Consider the following 24,205-nt stretch of genomic DNA (forward strand, 5'->3'; position numbering starts at 1 on the left):
CTTTTCTTCTTGTTATCTATCGACATTTCCTGGCTTTTGTTGGTAGAGCTATAGTTCTTCCATCTAGCCAAGGCGGCAGCCTTTTCTTTGGCTGGATTAATAGCTTAAGCTTTTTTCGCATAATCACCATCAGTGTTTTGAATTTTACCTACATTCTTGCAGTAACGCTTTCTTCGCTGAAGCAATGACTAAAATTGTCAACATAATATTTTCTCTCGTGTTTCCTTGGAAAGCATAACATAAAAATTCGCAGTGTTTCAATTGCAACCTCAGATGTCAATAGGTCACACTTGATTTGTAAACATGGGTAAATTATACAAATTATAATTTTCAGTCCACAGTGCTTGAACAAAGCTGTGTCAAACTCCGGTAGTAGTATCATTCGTCCTCACGTATTAGACACCATGTACAATGATAAAATTGCTCTGTATAACAGAGAAACCTCAATTAAGATGTAAAGCACTAAAAACTTCGCTTTCAAAGGTTAGATCACAGTTATAACGCAGATCTAAAGAATCCACGGAGTTCACGGTTTGTTTGTCTTTTATCTAGCCGGTACAACTGCAGGTGCGCGTGCTTAATCGTGCACACGATACGAGGGCGGGTTGCAACTTGAAAAACTCACAGTGTGTGTTCGTAATCATAGAATATAGCTACTAGCATACTGTTAGCTCGTTAGTTAGTCTTTTAATTTCGTGTAAAGTTTGGTGATAGTTTAGCACTAAAAAACTAAATGAAAGGTAGCTGGTCATTAACACCCACTGCCAATTCTTGGGCTTCTCTTTTACCAAAGAATAGTAAGATTGACCATTACATAAAAACACCCCCACAGATGAAAGGACGAGCATATCTGGTGGAACGGGGATTCGAACCGCGACCCTCAGGTTGCAAGCCAAGCGCCCCAACCATGACCATACTGGGCCAGCTCATTAGAAGCGTTGTAAAATGGTTACTGTTATTACCAAGGTAATAAGTGAAACTAAGAAAAACGCTTTTAGCCAGTGTAGGATAATTCATCCATGTGCATCAAGATTTACACAAGATGAAGATAGGAGTGCGTTATGCCTTTCTTAACAGCGTTATTCAGAGAGTCAAATAATCTGATTGACAAACTTCTGGTTTTGTGATTTTTTTGTTTACTCTGTACAGACTTTATCAAGTGCTTTGATAGGTTGTTTCTCTGCAGTTTTTTCTTTTTTTTTACTACTCGACAATGCGCAAACGTGCTTAAAGTTTTGTTCACATGCTGTTTGTAGTGTATTTGAAATTTCAATTTGTATTGTACATCTAGCCCATTCCTACCAATAATTGCTGTAGCATTTAATAAAATTACCTATGTGTGGGAATTTACTTTTCTATTTTTTACAATGTTGATTACAGTGGTTGAACGTATTTTATGTACTGAAATTTACAAACAGTATTTTCAACATTGCAAGTGTCATAATTAATAACTGAAATTCACTTAGTATTTACAATTAGACAAGAATAGAAGAGAATTTTGATATTACACTAGTTTCAGTAAGGTTGTTCTTCAATAAACTTACATCACAACAGACACATTGACAAATTTATAATGAATATAAAATACATTAATAAAAACGAAGTGTCCTGAGAATCAGGTATGTCTAGAGACATTCCTGAGTTCAGGCAACGATGACACTTTTTCAGTTAAAAAAAAAAGTAATGATTCACCGCTCCTTTTTATAGAGTTCTACGGTATTCTAGACCCAAGTCTGACTCGCAGAAACCACCCCTTCTCCGAGAAATTTCGGACGCGCATGTGAACAGCCTAGGAACCTAGCAGGCCTGAAGAGCACTGGTACTGAGAAAAAGGTCTTGTTAGTAAGATGACTAGTTGAAATGTTATCACATATTCTTCTCACTCGAAACAAAAAACCAGCAAAAAATGGACTGAACCCTGAATATCAATATAATTATACACCCACCAGAGGGAGTGTGTGTTTGTTTTGATTTTAAGTTACAGAATGAGCTGTGTGTTGTGCCCAATACATGTATCGAAACACGCTTTAGCATAATAAACCTATGGACTTTCCACTGAGCCAGAAACGAAATAAAAATCGTAAAAAAAAACATTAACTTCTCAAACGATTCTGCAACACACCGAAACGTTGGTAAATTGATCTGAAAAGTGACGCTACACTAGCAACTTATCCACAGAAACTGACTAGTCAATGAATATACGTCAGTAGAAATGTGTATACAAGGGATGTTGCATATGTAGTAACGTCAAAACAACATTCCTGTTCACGTGATATAGTTTAATGGTTTATTTTTATAACACATTTTTTCGTACTTTTACTCAACGTTCTGTAAAGATGTCCCAGTCTCAGTTGTTGGGCAGGTCATATGCGTACGGTACGAGTTCACACTGTAAATAATTAATTAGTGATAAACCATCTTTAATCATGCAATTCAAATCGCTTTAAATATAAGTGTAAAATTAAATCCCGCAAGTTATATCATTCTTCAACTTTATTCTCAGGTCGTGATAACTATTTTGTGCAGATAATGATAAATCTAAATAAGCCCAAGTGCACCTGGCTGTATAAATGCAAAGAAAACTTCTGAGCAGATAATTTCCCTTAAACGCCTCCGCGCACATTTCCATTCATTTATTACGAAGCAGGTGGTCAGTTTCCTGCCTAGCAGGTTAGAGGTCATATTATCCTTTTCTACCTGCCAGGTGTACCAGTCGAAAGAGCCAGAACATGATGGAATTAAAACCAGTAAGGCACGATGAAGACAATTCAGTAGGTAAGTAGTCACGCTGATCATAGAAGAAAATCATGAAAATTAGTGTTAATAACTTGTACAAAAAAAAAAACCTGCAAAAACACGAAGAAATACGTTCTCACAAATAAGAACAGTACTTGGTTAGTACAATATGTTTTCAATGAAGTCTATTTTAGACAGTCATAAATACTCTATAATCAGATATAAACGAGTAAAACTGGCATAACCTAAACACAAATAATATGCACGCTTTATATATATATATATTTATATATCAAACAACCTTGAATAAAATTATACGCATTAATATGTTAACATGTTAGTTTATAAAGCTACTGATAGTGATGCATCTGCATTTATAAAACCATTTTTAAATCCAAAAATAAAAAATTAAAGAAAAGCATTTTGAAAGCTAAACCGCTTTTTAGTTGAGTGAATAACAGAGAATCTAAAGCTAAGTCTTCAGCTGTGGTCCATGAATCTAGGTGTCCAAGAGCGTTCTCATGTGGTACGCCAATGTGTTTCAAAAGAGCATGGTGTAATTACCTTACAAAACATCATAAAACTGTCTTTTATGCCAAATGAAATAATCGTGCAACGAACTTACTTTCGGAAGTATAAGATTTGTGCGATCATTCATATTAATGCCTACCCCATAAATACATGTAGCATAAATAATTTTGGAAGTGCTTCCCTCTACAGAGTGAATTAAACTAAGTTGAATACTTTTTTTTTCTGTTCAAGGGTTTACGTGTGTTATAGAAAATTTCACAAAAATACTCAGTTTTAAATATTACATGTTAGAAATCTATCATATCTTCTGCACGTGCTATTTCCTTAAAAGTACCAATGTGGTCAAATATAGGTTAGACCCCACAAACTGATAAAATATTTCAAAGATAATACCAACAAAAAATGTTTGGTAGCAAAAAACAAATACAACAGACCTCCATTGCTATAACTTCGCACTCCCATATATCATGCGTGGAACTACTAGTTTTATATATTGAATCTTTATACGACTAAACTTATTTTCAGCTAAAAGGATGATGGTCAGTTTCGTTCCATAAACATTCAATGTATAAAACCAGCAATATTAATACACATCGCAATTACAGCTAACACATAGTTGAATGGAAATGGATAGTTAACTAAGAATTTCAGAATTTTTAACAAGAACCAAAATAGTTTTGCAACTTTTTTATTATTGTGATCTTTTTTTATGCTAGCACTTATTATTGTAGTATTACACATAAAAGTTTGTTCTTGTGATCATTACATATACATGCAGTCTGTCAACTTGTATAACATAACATTTACAGCACTTTGTATTCCAAGTAAACTCACTAGTTAAAGAAAAATTTAAAAAATTAATGTTCAACTGAACAAAATTACGGTTTAAGCCCCAAAAGCTGACAACGAATTAGTATTTGGCATTTTAATTTCGCGCAAAGATACACCAGAACTACCTGCGCCAGCCGTCCCTAATTTAGCAGTGTAAGACTAGAGGAAAGTTAGCTAGTCAATAACGCCAACCGCTAGCTTTTGGGCTATTTTTTTTAACCAACAAATGCTGAGAATGACCATCACACTATAATACCCTCACGGCTGAAAGGGCGAGTATGTTTAGTGGGACAGGGATTTGCATCCGCGACACTCAGATTGTGAGTCGAACGCCCTAACCACATGGCCGTGACGGGCCAACAATTAGAAAAATATATACCTAACATTTGTTATAGAAATCCTATAAACTACATTTTTTTCTCAAATGTTCGACCACCAATTATTCTTTTACTTGTGAGTGCAACTACGTATAGGTGTGTTTTCCTTATAGCAAAGCCGCGTCGGGCTATCTGCTGAGTCCACTGAGGGGAAACGAACCCCTGATCCCCTGATTTTAGGGCTGTAAATCCGTAGGCCTACCGCTGTACCAGCGTGGGACGTGAAACTATGTAAAAGATCTATTATTTCTCGAGTTTAAATTGTCAAAATTCACAAAAATCAGTCACGCTTACATGAAATAAAAAGCAAACATAATACAATATTTTAATTAAAAACAAATATATGAGCACAAGGAAATAGATGAACAGATAGGGAAATTCGAATAACTACTTGACGTATTTACAAACAGAAATAATTATCCAAACAGTTGATTTACAACTACGTCTTTTGATTGTTTTCTTGATTTAATAACTAAAACGGTTACCATTTCACAAAGTCTAACATTCTATCACAAGCTTACTAAATACACAGACCCATAAATCGTTAGGTATCTTAATTATTAAAAACTGAAAGCCTTCTGGAAACACGAGCATATTATTTCACGTGAGCATCTGATTACAGCATACGGCTTTAAAAATTGCAAACGTCAAATATACTAACACGTGCAACAGCCATCCTCCATATGTCATTACAACGAAACACGTGGAGCAAGTTTTTAAACAAGAAAAATTACATTAATATGTACGTATATCTGCTCTTTGTTTTAAACATACAGACTGCCTAGAGCCATGAATGTTTCAAAAAGGCAGAAACATGAGAGATATTTTGGTTCAACTTAAAATGCAGTATCTAACAAGCACGGAGAAGCAGTATTATATTACGTTATGCGGTTTCTACCGAAGGCCTGGTTAGACTAATTACATACTGTATTCAATCACTAATGTATAATAATACACTGTTGGTTTCACTTTACCTGTGACGTCCCAACCATATAAATATGTTTTACAATTGTGTGAAAAGATATCGACGTACTTCAGTGCAAAGTCTACCATGAGTTAAAAAAATATTGAAGTGTCAAGATCAAATAAATATATCATAATTAAAAGCAGTCATATTTGCCAATACCGACACCAGTCGTGTAGATAATGTACTTATTACTATATATCAAAGTTTCTTTAATTGTACTCTTCATCACCATTAAGATTTGTTTTTAGAACAAAACTATAATGGGCTGTGTCCACAGAGTGAAATCGATATGATTCGAAGCACGCATTGAATAATAACTGTTATTGACCTAAGGACCATGTGCTGAACAATCAATAAGAATAATTATGGCTTATTCTCCTTACCAATGAATCCAAGATCGAATTACTGGGCAACAATCAACGAGATATTCGACATTGGAGGAAAAAAATGGTATCATATTCAATGTACAACATTTACAATTAAGTATGGCGGGGTAATCTGTACCATTAGGATTGTCCGAGAAAATTTGCTATTCAACAACTAAAATTCATCATATTATTTTCATGTAATTACAAGATTAGTCTATTTAATGTTCATTAATCTCAAATTCTTTATACAAACATTAAAAATTCGTATCAACTACTTTTTGTGTACCCTTTATTTAATGATTTTTCTAACTTTTATTTTAAAGAAAATATTACAAGATTTCTAATTTAAGAATATACTATGTCTTGTAATTCAAACCAAAAAGATGATCAATGTTTTACAAAGTTACAACAAAATTGAACAATTATATTAAACAGTTTATTAGTTTGTTTGTTTTTGAATTTCGCACAAAGCTACTCAAGGGCTATCTGTGCTAGCCGTCCCTAATTTAGCAGTGTAAGACTAGAGGAAAGGCAGCTAGTCATCACCATCCACTGCCAACTCTTGAGCTACTTTTTTACTAACGAATAGTGGGATTGAAAGTAACATTATGACGTCCCTGAAAGGGCGAGCATGTTTGGCGCGACGTGGATGCGAACCCGCGACCCTCAGATTACGAGTCGCACGCCTTAACACGCTTGGCCATGCTGGGTCAATTAGTTTTTAAAAAGTTACTAACATTTTAAGGTATATACAAGATTTAAAATGCATTTCTTGAACTGCTCTTAAGATAGCCATGGATGATGCAAAGGAACCATTTTTAAATATATCTGCAGAGAGGAAAAAATGTGTCATAAACTTATAAAACCAAGAAAAATATTTTACTGGATTAGTGACGTCATCAACAAATTATCACTGATCTTCCTTTTGAAACCGAAAATTTTCAACTGGTGTCTTTAATACAGTTTTAAACTTCAAAATCATGTGATACCTTACGACTTTCACATGTAACATGTTAAGTTCATTAATACTCATATCCACAATAATTCAGTATATATTTTCTGGGTAGAAAAAACTAAAAACAAACACTAAAACTAGTTTTACTCTTAAACCTATTTGTTGTTTCATTAATAAATGTCTTGTTTCACCAACTCAAATTTAATATACACATCTTATGACAATCAATCAAAATGTGTGAACCGTGCCACCTGTTGGATTTAAAACACTTATAAATAAAATTAATTTTCAACAAAGTCCCGGTATTTACTGCAGAGGGCCACAAAAAATTCAAAGGTTTAATGTCAAATATTGCAAAAAGAGAGTTTATACGTATATCAGTTTTCCTATCCTGCCAAACCTATAACTTGAAACGTGAAAAAGACCAAGAATTTTGTCTAGTTAATACATGGTATTACCATCACAGGAATAGATTTCCGTGAGAAAACAGGTTTCGCAATTGTAGACAAGGGCGTTCTTACCATTCAGCATTAGGGATTTTTTCTTTCCGTTAAAGAATATTAATCTGGACACATCTTTAACTTCAACAAATGTTTTAATTTGGATCTAAACACTAACTAATATGAGTAATATATAACTGGTGGTCAAATACTTTTAGTTGAATGTCATTAAAGCAAGTACACAAAATCAGGACTCATTGTACACTGTTCGAGCGCTGTGCATGCATATACAGTACTTATATCGTAACCACTTTATTTAAAATTTATTAATTACATCTGACTGTTAACTTAAAGTAACAATTAATTGTTCTGACACCAGCAAACAGCGAAACCTGAACAATCAAAAGAGGCAAAAACATTTACTTTAGGTTCCTTGTAACTATACTTAAATTCAACTACATAAGTGTGCAACGTTCCATTTTTAATGTGAAGTCTTTCTCTGTGCAAGATATGTTAACTTATTTAGAAATTTTCAGTGTTTGTGAAAGCTTTCCAAGTTTGTTTTCAAATACAGAAGCAGCCTTGACTCTATGACATAAGAAACGAGTTCAGGGCTGCTGCGTCACACATAGAGAAGTGGTTTATAAGCATAGTTTGTTTGTTTTTTTATTTTGTGTTTGGGATTTATAAACATCCCTCGCATAGTTTTACAAGATGAGGCTTTCGGCTTAACAAAACATCAAAATAAAGTTACAGATAATCCAAACATTCAACGATGAAACTGGAGAATAGAGAAACGGTTTTTTGTTTTTGTTTTTCATTCCAACTATACATACGGTTGCAAACAGTTTACTACACTTTTTCTTAAACAAAATTAACATGGTTGGTTGATTGATTTCAAACAAAGCTACACTGGGCTATCTGCTGTATCAACCACAAGGAATTGAACCCTGAAATTTAGCGTTGTGATGAAGTTGATAACAAATTAGAAATAACCTGTTTGCTGTTAAGCATAAAAGTATAATATGGAATATCTGTATTCTACCCAGCGCGGGATACTAAACCTTTAAGCATTATAACACCCGCAAACTTGCTTCTGAGCCAGAAATTATTGTTAACCGTAATACAGGTTTTTGTCAAACTGTTATTACCAAAAAAAAAAAAAAAAATGTAATTAAATAACAGAATACCCGAAATTATTCCTTAATTATTACTAATTTAACGAAAGAAGGGTCAAGATATATGGGTGGTACACCATTTGACTTAAACCGATGAGAACAAATTGCAAGTATTTAACAAAAAAGTTTTTAGTTTATCAAAATTACTGTTTTATAACGCATACGTCCCCCCTAGTACAGCGGTACGTCTACGGATTTACAAAGCTAAAACCAGGGGTTCGATTCCTCTCGGTGGGCTCAGCAGATAGCCCGATGTAGCTTTGCTATAAAAAAAAAACAACAACACATAACGCATACGTATTTCCTGATATTTGATTCAAGTTTCCACCCCACAGCAATTACAATGGTTGTTACTGACGAGTTATTTACTAGAACACATTGAAAACGTTATAACCGGATATGATTTAATCAGCTATGGTTTGAGGGATACTAACACTAGCCAGGTGACCATTTTATAAGCTTAGGCTTAGTGTAAGATCGATATATTGATTTGAGAAAGTTCCTATAACACAACTGAAAATTACATTGAAAATATTTATTTATCCACTATTTTCCTAGTGCATATCTTTCCCTCTATCATTGAATTGTTTATATTAAAAATTTACAAATTACTAATATTCACGTCACACAGAAAATACACTAAACAAAATAAAAACCACATTTTCTGTTAACTTAAATCATAATATGTAAAATGCCTTACTATGGACCTGCAATAGCATTATTACAAGGTTTCTCTTTACTTGACTCAAAAAACTCATTTCACACTGAAGTTATAATAATGGAGTAAAAATATTTTCTGCAAAGGAATAGTTCCCAAACAAATATTTGTAACATTCTTGGGGCAAAAATCTTACAAATTAAAAAACTTCGCAATAAAAAAATTCTTCCCTCAAATTCAGCTCAGGTTACTATATACACGTAGCCTCCACATTAAACACTTAATTCAATGTGACCAAATGTTTATGGCTTATGTAAATTAAAGTACACATTTAGTAACTGTAAGGTCATGTACATTGGCAAAACAAAATACCACTTGCAAAAGAAGTCCAAATATTTAAGAGTATCAAAGAGAAATAGACATTATTACTTAAAACCCAGCCACACATCTATTTGTTTGCATGTTGAAACCACAGGTCACAATATCTCCTGTACTGACTTCTCTATCACTATTACAAGATCTTAGACCTTGAGCTCTGTATTAAAAGTTTACTCAGAAAAAGACAGCCCTAGTCTTTATGACTTACAAATCTTCTTAGACCTAACATTAATCTAAATTTATACACTTAAAACTCAGTTGCTTGTCAAGAATAGTTACAAGTGTTTGATGCAACTTGTAATTCACAGTACATTCATGACATTCTATAATGTTTATCCTCCCATTAACTACTTTACTGAATATCTATCCAAGTTAATTAGCCTTTGATGAGACTATAGCGTTGGTATATAAACATCATTAGATCATTTTTTTAGGTTTCACTGAAGATGTAATAAGTGTATGATAAAACATTTAAACCTTCTGTAGATAAAAGTTATAGTTTGTCAACTGCCTTCATTGTTATTGTCATCATAAAAGTAATTTCATAGGCCACAAGCCTTAAATGTTATTTCATTGAAAAGTAATATCCACACCACTTCCAATACTTTAAAATTTTCATCAAATTACAATCATCAAGGGTAACATTATATTAAGTTCCAATTAATCATATTTATTTGAGAAAAATTCTATTTTAATTTCCATGGGAAATAACCTTCACATGAGTGGTCCACTGGCAACTTTTTAATATTCTATACAATGAAATAAAATATTAGAAAACACTGAAGTTAAAAAAATCTACCACTTAAGACAGATTTAACTATCTTGGATAAAACTTTCGATTGCATGCGATATATGTTTAAAAAAACACAAAAAACAGGTGAAATATGCAATATTTTTATCACTTCTAAATTTGTAATGTTATTCTAAATAAATTTACATTTTATTTACTTTTCTTAATTGTATAATATAGCAAACAGCTATGAATCTCATTCTATAAGAGTACAGAATGTTTTCCTACAGTAACAAGATATGGTTTGGTAACAATTTTCACACAGACCTTTTAAAAAGCATGAAGAAAGGTTTGTGTGCAATGCCTTATTAGAATTTGCCATCTTACATTCATAACTAAAAATAAAAAAATGCTAGATTAAATTACCATATGCTCTTAACATCAAGTACAAAAAAAAACAAATATTTTTTATGTATTTATAAAAACATGTATAATCACTTCCTGGAAAAAGCAAGTGTGCTTCAAGCTAACATGTTGCCTTTGTGACTACATGGCTACTTAAACATGATGAAAAGTAATGATTTTATAACAGAGAATAAATGCTTACAAAGTATACTGATAACATCATCAACTCAGTCTATGAAACTGTAACCTGACCATACTGAATTTATTAGTGCTTCTACTTCTTTTCATGAAATGGAACAGCAAGGACAATTTGTTTATATTTTATTCTTCAAGTTTGTGAGTGTGCTCATTTCATTATACTAAATTGAACATTTAATTTATGCACAACGAGTATATATGTATTTTTATTTATACAGATACCAAGCTGTTCTATATATTATACTTTTACTTTGAACTTTTATCCATCAGATACATGAATACTTTTGGTCAGAAGTTAAAGGTAAACTAAAAACAAGCATTTCGTGTACTCAAACTATAATAGTCACATCCTTTAACTGAAAAAGAAAGCAAGTATTCCTACACATTTTTTTCATGTGTTCTTTTACACATTAAACTTTTGAAGGTGAAACTGTCAGCATTATTTTTTGATGCACTGCCTTAAAAATGTTTACTTAGTTCCATTTTAAATATTCTTTAGTTTGTTTAAACACTGAAGTACAGAAGTACTTAGGACTGGAGAATAATGATATAGGTGCACAATGGTACATATATATACAGGATTTCTTTTACCTATTTCTAAAATGATTTTACCAAAGCATACACTAGTTTAAGCATTCTTATGCTACTTTCTAGCTTTTGACTGAAACTATCATAGACATGTTGTGGTCTCAGAGAAACTGTGGTATCATATTATTTACAAATACAGTTTTGGTTTATGAGTTATACTCTCTTTAGATAAAGAACACATATTGAACAGAGGAGTAATACATTATATTAAAATAAATCTGAAATGCAAATTAAAAAAATCACATTGTTGTGACTGAAGATAAAGCTTGTATCAGAACTACCTTGTAACACTGTGTAGCATTGATATATACATAGGTAGCATATGCAATCAAATATTTAAAGTTTTTGAGAAAAGTATATAACAGCCCTTTCTCATGAAACATATCCATACATTCAAAGTATAAGGATGCATTTAGATTGTGTATTTAGAATTTCAAAGACAGGTATATTCCCTATACTTAATGTCACTGTAAAAGGGAATATCACGTGACTTGGAACACCAGAACAACAAGGAGGAGGCCTGTGACAAGTCTTTGGGTGCAAAGTGCAGGATCTTGTATCAGATGAGAATGAACAAAAACAAAGGTCAATAACACAAAATACTCGCATCCTCCTAACAACAGTATGCAGTATAACAAAAAAGGAAGGGAGATTATCCAGAAATGAGGTCAACTGGATAAGGATTCAACAAATCAAGGCTTTAAAACATCTATCATTTAGCCATCACATAATTCAATTAGATGAAGAATGAAATATGTATTGATGCTACTTCATAAGACACAATGGTCATGTCATAACACCTATGGATTTCTGTGCAAAAGGATCAACTAAAAAAAAATGATCCTTTAGCAATGAAATATATATTGCAGAGCAATGGTAAAAATTCACAGTTGTCAGAGAGAAACTAATCAGATGAAGTAACATGAACTGTAATGATATAATGAAGCTCTGAAATTAGTTTTACATAACATATTTAAATCTCTGTACATAAAAAATAAACACAACTTGTTAAGACTGTGTTCTATGTAATGGATAAAGTATAAACACTCAATTCCTGTTTGTTTTTTTAACACAAGCAATTTAAGTATCTAAATCACTTTACATGTGTACATACAAGCAATTTATTGAACTAAAGATATTCTAACATATTAGGATGTGAAAAATATATTATAGAAAGAATAAAAATTAATAACATTTCACTCAGTGTGTTCCCTTAATCAGCAACTGCAAGTCATCAGTTGTGTGATTACCACACATTTTTTAATACACTTAAACTTCAATAAATAAATACAACTTACCAATCTAAGCCCTCTAAACACAATACAGTTTGGATGTCTCTTTGTTAACAATATTTCATGAAAACACAGTCATCCATAAGTGTACTACAGATGCATTGTTCCCTGTTTTGTAAAAAACCTGGGGCATTCTGAAAGTGTTTTATTTGGTCCATTCCTGTAAAAGTAATAATTTCTTATAGAAATTAAAAGTTGGTCAAAACTTCACACTTCTAAATTCTACAAACTATATGATGAAATATCTTAATTTTTCAACAATATGCTCATTACATATACACAGATTTACTCCAATGTAAAAACTTTCATTTTACACTAACAAAGTGTAACATTGTAGGCACTAAAGCAAAGGTGAATTTTAAACAGCAAGCTTAAAAACAACAAGAATAGAACAAACTTTTTAATCTCTTACCTTCCTGAATCATGTTTTAATTACATTATTTTCTCTCAAGAACATAAATAACCCTTAAAACAACAGTTTTGTGAAAAAGTCACAAGATTAACAATTAATTTTTATACGATGAAAGAAAATTAGATTCCAGGAAAACAAACACGTTAGCAAAGGCTTGAAAACATTGGCCAAATGTGAGGAAAAATGACAAAGCCAAAAAAAGTGTACAAAACTAAAAACAAACTTTCACGAATAAACAACATGAGTAATAACAATAAAAGCATGAATGACAAGTAAAGAGAAATGTTATAAATGTCTTCCTTTGTCATTCATCAACCTAACTCAAAAGTCTAGGCTACGAGTTTTAAAAACAAATCATCCAGCAATAACAAACAATATAATGATTTAAAGCTGAAATTAAGAACACATACACTTAAAACAGTTTCCTGCTACAACCCACTGTTCGATAAAAAGCAATTCATGAGTAGTAGTTAAAGCTGTCTAGTTATTTTGTTTGTTTTTTGTTGTTTGTTTTTATTATAAGAAGCTAATAATCCCATAAAAAGCAGAGACAAGGAGAATCAAGGGTAAGAAAATATAATAAAACCAAGAGAGAAAGAAGTAAGGTACAGACTGGAACTTAATAAATTATTTGGACAAAAGTAACAGGGTCAAAAGTCCAAGGTAAAAGTGATCACAAGAGATAAATACAGAAAACAAACCACACATTTTTGAACAGCTAAGGAACAACTTAGAGGAGGCTAAACAGTCTGCTTTATGAAAAGGATATACCAGGTAACACGAAAACTTAAAGGTAGTAAGATGGACATCTCAATCATAACCAGGTATACCAGAAATGCATCTATCTCATGGATAAAAACTGAGTTAATGAATTAAATGATGAAAACACGGTTAAGCATGAGTAAAAAAAAACAAAGAATATAAAACGATAATTTCCCAGAAAGAGAGTAACCCTATCCTTTCTGAGAAAATTAAAATGAAAGTGAACCATTAAGTTCCACAAAAACAAAAAACAGCACAGGACTAGGAGAAAAAAGAAACTATATAAGAGACTATACAAAAACAAAAAACATGTTGGTGCTCCAAAAGAAAAAGAAAAAAATCATGTAAAGACAAAATGCTTCTACCAGACATGTGGCTTTCAAACAGCTAAATCTGGTGCATAAATGCAATTAACACAAGTAGTACATTATTATAAATGTCTTACAAAAAATGAAGTTAAAATTACAAAAATAAATTTTAATGACAGACAAAAAAAATTTCCAGGGGTATGCAAATTATCCCACACAGAATTTAAAAAATAAATTGCAAAAAAAAACATGCAAAATGTGTTTCTGTTTTGTTTGTTTCTCTCTACAGTCTACTGTAGACAGCCAACTCCAAGAGGAAAAATTGAGAGTAACATTCTGTAAGGCCTATGCAATAGGATAAACTCTAAAAAATGGGTACTGTGAAATATATATGTAAAAACGGCTCGTTTGGGTTGAGAAAATTTTTTACGTAGAGGAGTGAACAATGTTTCGACCTTCTTCGATCATCGTCAAGTCCACATACAGAAGATCAATTATGGAAAACTAGCATAAACAGATAAAAGAATCTTCACATAACAGTGGATAGGTAGTTACTATAGCCATCAAAGTAGTTTTACGTTGCTAGTGGTAAAAATAGTTAAATTATAAGGTGTATTTATAAATATATTTACTTACATCAAAATAATAATTTTCTAAATTAATCACTAGATATGCCTTGCTTAGAGTAATGTGTACAATTCTGGTCTCCTTATCTCAAAAAAAGATATTGACTTACTCAGAATGCATTCTGAAAAGAGCTACCAAGATGATTTTTAGGTAGAAGGTTATATTATAGGAATGAGTTATGATCTAACTTTTCTGTTGAAAACATAAGAGCAAGAGGTGACCTGATTTAAGTACAGAGGACTTTCCAGTTGATCATTACAATAAAGGATTTGATTTTATCATCCTTACTAACAGGACAAGAAGACAAGTTTTAAGATTTGGAAAAATCAGGCTAAACTTCAGCTGAGGATAGGTGTGCATGGGCAGACATCAAGGACCAAATAGTCAATTGTCTGCATATTATGTTACAGAAGTCCAAAGTGTGAGAAGAATGATTCTGAAATTAAATCCATATTAAATACTAACACTAAAAATATACAACTCATAAGAACAACATAGGAGAGGGGGAAACTAGAACTAGAAGTATAAAATGAAAACCTTATCAATAAAACATACAATGTAAAATACATGGTAAAGAAGAGGAAAAAGATGAAACATTACAAAAGTAGTCTTTAAAGTCTTGTTCTCAGTACATGTCATTAGATTTCAGCAGCTAAGTGGGCAAAAGCCTCAAATATGGATAAAATTCCAATGATCTGAAATCTGAATGTAGTGGCATAAAATGATTAATGAGAGTAATGGGAGCTAGATGTAATGCAACATTAATATATCAGAGAAAATTTAAATACTACATATTGAGTTAAAGTAAATTTAATTAACTGAACTTAAAAAATACAAAACATTTCCCCAGCAGAACATGGCCTACAATCTCAATTTCTCCTATAAATGCACAAGCCAATTACCTAACATTTTATTCTACTATATCTATCAATGTTATTTATGAACAGAATTCATGAAACTCACAATAATGTTGGGTAACTTACTTTAAATTCATTTTCCCAAAAATCTATATATCCAATCCTTTTATGGAAATGGAATGAGTATTTGAAAGGCTATATACTTATACGCATAAGAGAAGAAAAAAAAACAAAAAAACAAGCCCAAGGTGAAGTCAGAATATGGTTAAAGAGGCTAATGATGATAATAAAATAGCTACAATACATAAAAATTAGAAAGAGAGCTGGGTAATTAGTAGTATTTACCAACTTATTAATAAATAAACAGCCCTATTAATGTATTATATTCAAATAATCAATAAATACAATATCCTTGAAACCATGGTACCTACAAGCAAAACAAACTGGCATCAGATGCCATCAGCCAATCCTTCCCTCCAGACAGCAGTTGAACAATGAGAAACAAAAAAGGTGTCATGTGCTGGTAAACAGTTACCATCCCCCTCTGGTCAGCAGATCAATAATAAAAAATTGTTAGAGGATAGTGCTGCCAGTTGACTGTCTTCCCTCTAATCAGCAATTTCAGACTAGTGATATATAACCTTAGTAGCTTTTCCATAACAAAAAACAGGATGAGTAAGATGGTTACATTTTGATAACTTGGACAGTTAAAATAATCAAAATTAGCAGTAAGTTTAAATCCTAGTTTTTCATTGATGGTCATATAATTAATCAACTAATTTAATCAGAACTTCAATTAATTAAAACATTGATTAACCAATTAAAGTGCCAAGCTCTACGAAGAAATTAACATGTCAACTCAAACAAAATTCTCATTTGATCATCACTGTAAATTTCAACAAATCCTTTTCACTAAGAAAACCAAACATAAGGATTCTTAAAAACAAAATGGACTATTTAACTTACAAAAGTAAACAAAATATAAATCTCAATTCAAGTATTCTGGGCTTGAACTTTTACAAAGCTCTAAAATTCAAAAGATCTTCTAACTAATAATACAACCATAACACAATATATTAAGAAAAAGTACAAAAAAACCTAACCTAAAAAACCAATTGCAGAAAAATCTGTTTAACAATGCAACACAAATGATTTAAAAACAGGTGGCAACACTTCTAACAAGTTGTGAGAAATATCCAATCTATTTTTTATGTTCTTAAGCATCTTGTGTATAAGCCTCTTATTCTTTTATTTTAATACTTTTACTTGATAACAAATAAGATTAAAATTTGATGAAGAAAAAATATTTGCTATTGTCAAAACAATGATACACATTTACATGAAGGAGCATTTATTTACATACACTAGTATCAGTAGCTTGGTCTCATTGTGAAAATAGTTTTACTCAAAAAAACTAGCAAGGTGTGAGCCAATATTATGAATAAACAAACTGAAAATAGCACTCTGATATGAAAAAGTTACACAAATCTAAAAATAATTAACAATGAATAAAAAACACTAACTCAAAATGTCTGAATTATTCTATGAGGGAAACACATTCATGCCTTTTACTGCAGTCCTGCATTTATCTGCATTTTCAAAATAAGCTGGAATCCAATGTTTGTTGGTTTTTTCTCAAACCTTCTCAGAGTTGTAAAGAAACTTCCCTTTCACCACTCAGAAATTTCCATCTGTACTTAAATGTAAAATATGGCCTCCTTTAGCATGTAACACCTTTAAAAATAGCTTCTTTTGCTGATGTCCAAAAAGGGTAAGAGGCATGAATCTAGAAGTTCTTACTTTATTTCCCTTTTCTATGCTACGAGCGTAGATTTCAAATATAGCCCCTAGTTCAAGAAAGGAAGAGGGGTCTGTAGACTCAAGCTATGCTTAGTCATAATGGTTTGCTGCTATGAGACAAAAGTCTTTAAGTTTTTTGTTTGAAAACCTACACTTTGATGGTGCAAGAAATGATTGTATGCATCATTTTGGCTCAACAACAGGACTATTCAGTACCTTAAATACTAGTTAGTAAAACAGCTTTCATAAGATTAAGAACATAATAAAACAAAAGTGGAGAGAAGCTCATCAAGCTAATTTAACTTACCAAGGTTGCTTCTCAACAATAAAAAAAATCCAAATGACATATACCCCTCTACATTCATATAAAAAAACAATTGCCTAAAGATGTCATAAGGCAAACCACTCCACTATCCTATATTTTAACAACTGAAATCTACAACTGTTTCCAACATTTAAAATCTATTGTATTCAAGTTGAAGTTTTTGCATTGTACTATAGTACTCAAACAGACTAACAGCAGAAAAACTAATCAAACCCTAAAAATTATGAACACCTACAATAAGCTCCCCCAGTTCATCCAAGCTCCAGATAACACAAAATTAAAATTTTTTTCTCAGAACTAGCAACTCAAATCTGCCTCTGCACTATTTCCATTAAATTGATATTTTTAAGTCTACAGACAAGGAACAAAAATTGCATAGAATACTTTAAGCTTCAGAGGACTAAAAACAAAACTTTGTTCTTAAACTTAAAATTCTTATAAATAAAGCCAAGAAATCAATCCACTCTTTTGGACACAATTATATTTCCAGCTGATAGCTTTAGAATTTTAACAGCATTCACACTCAAACTTTACACTTTTTGCCACACACCAATTTTTCTTTCACTATGAGCATAATCTTATGTTTCTCAGTATTAGATCACAGATTCACATTTTAGCCTATCAACTAAGTTTATCAAAGTCCTTAAGAACAAGACTTTTGAGAAATACTCAAAATTTGTTGCTGAAAATACTGTTAACTATGAGGCTATCAAACTGATGATATAATGCAATAGAACACATTACAATCTTTTTATTTAGAAATGTAAGAAAAGTATACTTAATTACCTGAGCTTTTTACTGGGTTGATTTTTAGTTTTGATTTATAGAGCTAACTTACTCTGTTCAGTAATTAATATTAAATATAAGTTATTCCCAGTAACCACTGACATTTTTAATTGTTAAATCAACACAAATATTAAATAACAAAGATATCAAAACACTCCTCGAGGACCTAAGATGTTTCATTGTCTTAGCTGAAGAAATACCTCTTTATTACTAACTCTTGTTTCCTATCATAACTATTTCAATTTTCTACCAACTTAACTCTTTGTTCAATTTTTAAGCATCCAATTTCATACTTAATCTACAGTGAGACACCTAAGTTATTAAAGGCCATCTGAAAGTTAAACAAAATTAACCAATAATGGAATATCTTCATCCAAAAATGCACAGGCTTTATGAAAAAACTCCAAGTTGATAAAACATGGAAACCTTTTTAAAACCATGCCAAAATAGTTAATGAAATGTCAAAACTTAAAATACACTTCAAACATTAATAAAGGTGAGGCCTATTCACCCAATCAATGGCTGAAAAAACAATACAAGATTGCAAGAATATATTTTCTCATCACCTTCAAGTAAAGGCCATTTGTGTCAAGGTTTCAATGGCAGCATCACTATAAAAAATCTAGACTGGTGGGGAGAGACATGGAATACATATCATACTGAGAGTGGAATAACAATTGTTTACTGAGGAAAGAACTGGAAAGGAGGAAGGTTCATTGGTGTAGCCCAATGCCATAGCATCAGCTTCCAGGTAAGGAAGGCCACATTAGTGTCCCTGATGGTGATGGATAGTCCAAGAGAACCTTTTGTGAAATTTTCAATATTAGAAATCCAACCTGGAATCACAAAATATGTATCCAACAGATTGGTGATATTTTGGGTTCCTATATACCTTAACATAATAAACCCTCCTCTTTGATTTGTATGTATGCCTATACTCTGACTAGGAGAAGCCCTACCAAAATGTTTAGAGGCAGATTTAACAAATAAATACTTTAGTTCATGAAGTTTTTTTTCTTCCGAGATGCTACTCGTTTACTGTTTCAACAGTCCTACAATCTCTGATTACATATACACATGAACTTTCCTCAAACAATTTCTTTATGTAATTGGAAAACTGATCAAAGTGCTCAAATTCCATGTTGCCTAGGCTTCATCTAGTTATCTGTGTACAATAATCCCACCAGTAGCTTTGCTCAAAGTAAGTATTCAAGGAAAGTGTGCTATGATGACATTCTTATGAGAATGTGTGTGGTCAGCTGAATAAACTCTATTACCACCCACTATTAAACTGATGATCAGGTGAAACATCAAAACAATTAATAAAAGTATTAGGAAATTCAGGGTGAAAGAAGATTATTCAGTTCATCAGAATGGTTAAGGTCACTCCCACCCTCCACCCAACAAGACCATCAATCAAAGAAAAAAACAAAATTAAATATAACCATCATATCATTATACATACCCAATAAAAGTTTTAAAACTTAAAAAAACTGAATGCACATATTTCATCATTAGGCAAGTATGACTTTCAAACTCTTTTTACGTTTACTGTACTCTTTGAGGAGTATTCACAGAACTGCATCCATTATCAGAGTCCATGCACTGTTAAAGCAACTGCAAACGATGCGATATACACTTTTATTTTAGCGTTTAGTTATTTGAGAATAAATTACTTTGTTTTAGAATACATCACTATCTATAATTATTCGTCACATATAAGAAAGTTTTTTTTTTTTTACAATTATAATTAAATGAACTTAAATAATAAAAATTTAAAACACACGCTGAAAAGTCGAAATTTGAAGTTAAACAGAAGGATAATACTTACTGGTGCTTCAAATATGCAATTTCTAATTTAACTTTCAAATCACATCAGGCCAGTCTGATAATAATAATATATGTGTTAAACTGAAGTTGCAATTAGCCTATGTAGCAAAATACTAAAAATAAGCGTAAAACACAAAAAGGAGAAATTAACATTAGAAGTTTTAATGGTTATATTACCAGAGTTATAAATGCTATCTATCGCCTTTTCTGTGTTATTAACTAAAGCTAAACCTATTAGTCCTTAGCACTAGACAATAGATACAAACTTTACACTCATCATACCACTCGATACTCTAACCAAGTTTCTGTCATACCACTCTTGCCTCGATCAATAATATCAAACCTCCTGCAGCTGTTTGGATGCCCGGATGTTTACTTTCATAGTACGAAATGCTATTCAAAGAGGACGTTTTTGTAATTATTATGAGATAAAAATTTTGAAGAATAAAATCAAACTACACTTACTTGCGTCTTGAAAGGGTTTACATGTGGATAGATATTGAAAGTGGCTTTTATTAAGCAAACGAATAATATGTTTTTACCACCTACGCCACTATGCTGATTAAATAAGTCAATGATTAATTTTTAATAAGTTTATGTCAAAGTTTATGTCAAAAATAGACAAATGTATATAATGAAAAGGTCTTTTTAAGTAGTAATGCGGGCCTCTCACATAACAACAAAGTTTTTATGTATCATTGTGGAAATCTGTTGGAAAAATTAAACTTTAGAAAATAGACAAAAGGTGCTTTTATGTCAGCCACATTTAGAAATCAAAGATATATAGGTATATTTCAGTCTTTTGAGAGAACAACATTGGTCACTTCGTTAGAACCACAATTATTTATTTATTTGTTTTTATTTTGCGCACAGCTAATCGAGGACAATCTGTACTATCCGTCTCTAACTTTGAAGCGATAAATTAGACACAAAGTAGCTAGTCAACATCACCCGCTACCACGTTTTGAGCAACTCTTTTATAATATTATAACGTTCAAACAGAAGTAAAAGCAAACACGTTCGATGACGAAATTTTAACTCACGACCCAAGGTGGTTAGTCAAGCATTCTAACCGCTAGACGGCATATCAAAACGACAGCAAACTGTTTACCCTCCAACGCCAACTCTTGGGCTACTCTTTTACCAACGAATAGTGTGATTGATGGTTACATTATAACGCCCCCACAGTTGAAAGGGCGAGAAAAAATAAGGAGCGAGGTCCGATATAGATAAGTTACGAAATATATTTTGAGTGGGTTGTGTGGTTATGATGTAAGACGTACAGTTTTATATTTAAAAACAAAGGGTTAATTATTATACAATTTCATACATAATATTTATTAAATTTAAACTTCGGTGTGTGTAATTATTAAAATCGTAGACTAAATAACTACAACATAGGTAAATTCTTGCAATGAAAGCATGATAGTAAAATAAAAGTGATGACTGATATAAATAGGCCAAGCAGGTTGTTTCAGAGTAGATATAATTTGCTCATCACTATCACTACAACACTGTACAATGATAAGCAAAGACCTTTTGGTGGGACTAAATTAACTTCACTACTGTTTGTATTGGGAAATGAGAACTGTGTTTATTTATTTTCACAACAAGTGCGTCCAATAATCACATGATATCAGCAACTACTTGCTAGTATTACCTGAACTACGTAACAGCCTATGGTCCCATAAGGGTCTAAACACATGCACTGACTGGTTGAATTGAGAGAAAGAAGAAAAAATCAAGTATTCCAAACGTAACTTTGGCACAGGGGCGTAGATCCTGGGGGGATGGGAGGATACATACTCCTTCATTTTAGGTCGGGGGTATGGTGCATACAATCATCCCCCCTACAGTTTGGTCTGTTGAATTGTTTCACAGGCATCACAGGCCTACAAATTGTGTGTTTGTTCTTGTGATTCTTGTGTTCTTATCAATCGAATTACATAATTAGGCCTAGATGTAGGCTTTTTCAGTAGCCGAAATGTACATCTTTAATATAGGCGTGCTTCTAAGCTTTTCGATCCAAGCGATAGTTCAGTCAGTAGGCCTAAGTATACATGCAAGGCTTGCAAGCACTATCACAGAATCTACCTACGTCTTGTACGTAGTGTAAGATTAAGTAAAAATTTCATCACAACAGATTGAACAGAGCATGAAATTCGAAAATATTACTCCTAAGCGCAAACTCCTGTGATCTAGATCTGGCAGGCCATTTGTAGCTTGTAGCTGCATCAATCTTATGTGTATATTGTGCAGTTTTCCTACGCCATTTGTAGCTTGTAGCTGCATCAATCTTATGTGTATATTGTGCAGTTTTCCTACGCCATTTGTTTTTATGCATGTCTAGCCAGTTTTAACAAAAGGTTCGGGCCGCTCAGATCCAGACGTGCCCTACATCACCCCCCCCCTCCACTCCCTTTAGTCTGATCTTCAATTTTACAACAGGGCTCATTAGACCTGTGTTTGTAGCCCTCATTAATCCATCAAATTTCAATTTATCACCGCCCTCTAATAAAGCGCTGGTGCATTATGGTAAAAGAACAATATATTATTTTATCGTAGATAGTACAAATATTGTATTTTCTTGTATAATTAGAACACAAAAGGAGCGATTTCAACGGCCTGAAGCCTCTACTCGAATTGTATTGCTAGTTTTTGTTTAGGTGTTTTTATTTAACAGACGTACTTATAGACATTATATCACAACGTGTTTGCCTTTTGATGGGTTTTAACAGGAATATAATATATTTGTGATTGTTTAAGCATTTTTTCGAGAAACTTGCAATTACTTGTGTTGTAACTAGCACATATTATTGTCCCAGCGATGTCCAGGCGGTCAGTCGGCTCGGTAATCACTGTGAGGTTCGCGCATTCGACTTAAATACATTGTACAGTTCAATGATGTCGAGAAAACCCACTTGTAGAGAAATATATATGCAAAAACGGCTCGTATGAGTTGAGAAAATATTTTACATAGAAAGTCGAAACGTTGTTCGCTCTTCTATGTAAAATATTTTGTCAACCAAAACGAGCCGTTTTTGCATATATATTATACAGTTCAGTCCTACTTCCATTCTCTTCGATCTTCGTTCGTTGTACGTTAGAGTTTTTCAATAAAGACTGTATTTTAGCCTGTTCAGTCATCTGGGAAACAGATTCCAAATATGACAGATTCAATGCAGACAACAATGACTTGAGGCAATATCTGGCACTTGAGGACATGATCACATCTGGCAAGATTGACAACTCGGTTACAAACTTTTATCCAGAAATCTCTGCACAACGGCTTGAGTTTCAGTTGCCCATGTTCAAAGGAACAACAAAAGCAGTAACTCTGAAAGGTGCGAATGATGCTTACTGTAAAATGCATGAAACAAGCCAGCAGATGTTTAGTGAAGTGTTTCTTCTCATGAAAATTTTGCTTGTATGTCTAGTATCCAGCTACGAATGTGAACGCAGCTTTTCTGCATTAAGACGTTTGAAGACGTGGTTAAGGTCAACTATGTCTCAGAGCTGCCTCAACCATGTGGTAGTTTGTCACATTCACAAATATTAGGTTGACAAGATAAATATAGAAGAGCTTATGAAATAATTCATAAACGGATCATCACAAAGGAGGTCTACGTTTGGGAACATGTAGACTAGAGGACTAAATGAACCTTACTTCAATGAAAAGTATGAATAATTATGTGCTACACTGTATTGATGTGTAATTTTCAAGAGTTCGCAAAGACATTTTAATTATTTTTATCAAACAACATGAACAGTTTTTCAGTAGATATCAACATATCAAGGGTTATTACTAATTTTATTTATATTTGAAAACGTAATTCATGCAATGAAAGTTATTAGTAACCTTGTCA

General features: G+C 32.4%; 1 protein-coding gene across 6 annotated transcripts in view; it reads right to left on the bottom strand.

The window, feature by feature from the left end:
* The window catches only part of LOC143252563 (tripartite motif-containing protein 2-like), a 52,892-nt gene extending 32,157 nt beyond the window's left edge, over window positions 1-20,735 (bottom strand). Inside the window, exons 1-3 of one of the 6 annotated variants that reach the window (XM_076504924.1) lie at window positions 20,517-20,650; window positions 20,341-20,394; window positions 12,639-12,792 (exon numbers count right to left, since the gene is read on the bottom strand). The gene's annotated coding sequence lies outside the window, so the exon portion shown is untranslated. Of the gene's footprint in view, window positions 1-12,638; window positions 12,793-16,029; window positions 16,155-20,340 lie in introns of those variants that run through there. The other 5 variants (XR_013029057.1, XM_076504942.1, XM_076504907.1 and 2 more) reach the window with 5 other exon arrangements.
* Window positions 20,736-24,205: the final 3,470 nt, after the last annotated feature.

Source organism: Tachypleus tridentatus, chromosome 1 (assembly GCF_004210375.1).
Source record: "Tachypleus tridentatus isolate NWPU-2018 chromosome 1, ASM421037v1, whole genome shotgun sequence".
NCBI lineage: Eukaryota > Metazoa > Arthropoda > Merostomata > Xiphosura > Limulidae > Tachypleus > Tachypleus tridentatus.